Source organism: Zea mays, chromosome 1 (assembly GCF_902167145.1).
Source record: "Zea mays cultivar B73 chromosome 1, Zm-B73-REFERENCE-NAM-5.0, whole genome shotgun sequence".
Lineage (NCBI taxonomy): Eukaryota > Viridiplantae > Streptophyta > Magnoliopsida > Poales > Poaceae > Zea > Zea mays.
Window position 1 is genome coordinate 290,177,040 of NC_050096.1, and position 3,533 is coordinate 290,180,572.

At 41.3% G+C, this 3,533-nt stretch overlaps 1 long non-coding RNA gene across 3 annotated transcripts; it reads right to left on the bottom strand.

Moving 5' to 3' along the window:
* Nucleotides 1-889: 889 nt before the first annotated feature.
* On the bottom strand, nucleotides 890-3,139 carry LOC103644108 (uncharacterized). Of its 3 annotated transcripts, XR_004855656.1 has the most exons (4): nucleotides 2,840-3,139; nucleotides 1,728-2,393; nucleotides 1,301-1,657; nucleotides 890-1,089 (listed from the first exon to the last, which is right to left on the bottom strand). It is a non-coding gene; the product is annotated as an uncharacterized lncRNA (long non-coding RNA). The 3 variants fall into 3 exon arrangements; XR_004855655.1 differs by having other exon boundaries at nucleotides 1,301-2,393; XR_561480.4 differs by lacking the exon at nucleotides 890-1,089 and having other exon boundaries at nucleotides 1,222-2,393.
* Nucleotides 3,140-3,533: the final 394 nt, after the last annotated feature.

Here is a 3,533-nt window from a genome sequence, read left to right on the forward strand (position 1 = left end):
AATTGGATGGATGGTATCATGCAGAGCATAAATCCTTATACACAGTTGCATAATTATCGACACCGTGTATCATAATTGATGAAAAAGTAATAATATGAGCCCAACAAACAGCCCTGCAGGAATTATGTGCGATTTTATGACAGGAATAAAAATCTGCTATGTGGTACACTAGTAGACGCATCTTTAGGTTCGAGCGTAAAAAACATTAGTTTTGAGTATAAAACCCCTCGGTTATGAGCATAACTACCGAGCCAATGTAAGAGAGGTTGATAACTCTGTTGCGTTTTATTCACATCCTATTTTTATGGTATATCCAAAATTATGGGAGCCGTATGCATGCTGTTCCTATTCGTTTCAACTGCATGCGCGCAAAAATTGAATGACAACGCGCAGAACATAAATCCTTATACAAAGCCGCATAAATATCTATATCGTGCATCATAATTGATAAAAAATCCTAATATGGGCCCAACTAATAGCACCGCGGGAATTAGGAGCAGTTTTATGGCAGACGTAAAAACTGGCATGCGGTACACTGGTACACGCATCTCTAGGTTCGAGCATAAAAACTTTTAGTTATGAATGTAAAAACCCTCAATTATGAGCATAAATACCGAGCCAAAGTGAGAGATGTTAGTAACTTTGATGAATTGTATTCACGATCGTAAAAATCCTAAAGTTTAAGCATAAATAGTGTGAGATAAAAGTGTAAATGTTGATTCACTCCCAACTAACAGCCCCCACGTCTATGCGACACCATAAATCAAGGGATTTGATTAGGGGAGTGGATTTGGGGAGTTGATTAAGTGATTTGATTTTTTATGATAGTTACAAACACTATAAATCAAGATATTTCATTTTCAATGTGCACGCGAAAAATATGGCATGTGGTACACTGATATACGAACTCCATGTTCGAGCATAAAATCCTTCCGTTTTTAGCGTAAATAGTGCATGTGGTAGGCATAAAACACAATAATTGAAAGCATAACACGAATTGTAGGAGGTCTTCACCGAAGGATGCCGCTGAGGCCACAAGATGTATCGATGCAATTATTCGGTGTTTGGTGGGTGGGCGCACTTGTGTTCCTACAAAATGGAATTTTGTGATAGCTTATGTTAGACCTTCTACAACACTTGGGCTCATTTTTCAGAATGAACTAGCAATGCATGAATTGGAAGCTATTTCCCATGCCACCATCATAAAGGCCGAGAGCTTCGTTGACATGCAAAATAAAGTTTGCATATTGATCTCTGCATGTTGTATTTGTTGGCATGACATGTAAAATACGTGAACTACCTTGTCATCTTCGCTTTGTCCACTTTTGTACCTTCTACATACTTTGCCATATATGGCACAAAATTTTCTTGTTTCCCTATGGATTATTCCTCATCTGTGTTGGAGGGAACAAATACTTCGATCTGTCATAGTTGAGGTCTTGTGCTCATTGAAAAACTTATGGACCCGTCCCAGTAGTTGCCCAAAGTTTGATTTGTCCCAGTAATTGGATCCTTGCCCACATTCAAATAAGCAGAGCATAGCAAGCAATATTCCTTTGTGCTGAAGTTTTTACTCCAGATGGCTACCATCTTGGTTCTCATTTTTTTTTTCTTTCGTGATGGTCTTGGTGCAACTTATGTAACTTGTTGTGGAAGCCTACAAATGTGGTGGTCGGTGAGTAGTGTATGTGAAGTGGCAAATATGAACCAAAGGAATGAAACCAAACCAGGCTAAAATCCTTGGGTGTTGTCATATCAACATGGTCATCATCGAAGTTATTGGCGGAGTGTATAGTGGACACCGTCAAAAATGGAGTCATAGCCATAGTCAAAGTTGTCCATTGCAATTCTGAAACAAGTGCGAAGGTTCAGCACATAGCAACGACAGAGGCACAATTTTTATTCCAAAAGCCAAGAACAGACACATAGTTCGCATGGATCCCCTACAAATAACTCGAAAGGGTACTTCACTACATCCATGACTGACAAAATACTACCATGAACCGACTACATTTAACTAAAAACCTAGCTAGCTGATGCCTCTAGCCTGATCGCTGTCGTAGTTCATGCTCCGCTCTTCGTACAGTTCTTCAACGGATTTAGGTGACGGTGTTGGCGTTAGTTCCATATCAGCGACAACTCATTCGTCTTCGATTGTGACGCCTGTGTCTGGAGGGTTGGGGTTGTACTTGGCAAGAATGGTGGTGCACTGAATAGAGACCTTATGGATCCAATCAGCCAAGTAAAGGATCTAAGCAAGGAGCTCTGGCACATGGTGGCACTGAACTCGTTCGTCAGTAGGATTCGGCACCAGTTGCCGAATGGTCGTAGCGAGGTCTTCCATCTCCTTGATAGCCATTTGAGGGTATCTTACGGAGTGTTCGATATTGTAGCTGGTGCCATAGAATGGGTTAGTTCGGGTGTGATCCAAAATGAATTAAGAGTAAGAAAATGTTGTACCTAAACCTGAATTGGATCTGTTTCATTAGATTTCCGAATGTATGCGAAATAATAGTTAATATGTAAACTCTGATGAGGATGCAATGGAATGTCATGTATAGGTGAACATGGATGTGCCAAAAACTAGGTGAACAGAGGGTGTTGTTGTGTGCAGAGGTCGGATCTGTAGGAGGAAACATCCCAAGTCTGAGGAGGAACATGTATTTTTTGGACTTCATAAATCTAGACCTTAATGTGAACAAGCACTCTATGTATATCTGCTACGCGATGTGCATGGGGGAAAACACATTTATTTGTTCAACGCATACAGATCTAGAATAGAACACATCCATACATTTGAAGAGCAAATAGTGTGTAGTAGAAAACATGCAATGATAACCTTGCACGCGAACGCGTGGCAGGATGTCGCTTGGCTGGCGCTGCGGTGTTGCTATGGATTTCCCTCGCTTTGCAGAACCTTTGCCGCCTTTCCTTGACACTGGTGAAGATTAACGACGACAATGTTTCTTCACTGCTTCGCCCGTCCTAGAGGCCGAATGGACAGGGGGTCGGGCTGTCGCGTCCTCCAGATCGGCCGTTGTCGCCGCCGGGGCTAGGGTTCGTGACGGGGGGAGGGGCGAAAGACGGGGATGAAGGGACCAATAGTTACACAGTGACCGCCTGGAAAAGTCACACATGGTATATGGGCACGACACTCATTTTGAGTAAATTATGGGTACTCTGCAGGAGGGCTCAACAGTACGTGTGTTACCTATTTTGGGAATGGGTAACGATATGAGCAATCTGCTGGAGAAGGTCTTACAAAGTTATCGACGGGACTATTTCAAATCACGTCGCTTTGATTTTTTTTTAACACATCAATATATGTTTAGATACATAGTAAAATCTAGATAATAATAAAGTCAAAGCAACTTATAATTGGAAACAATGAGTCTGCTGTTCTAAAATTCATATGATTATTTTTCGTAATTCTACCTCTGTAAATTATCCATTTATGTTTTGAGATTTAATTTTGAGTGTACATGAGTTCTCCCTCAGTCACTACTACTAGCATGCAGCCAAGGCTAGCCACC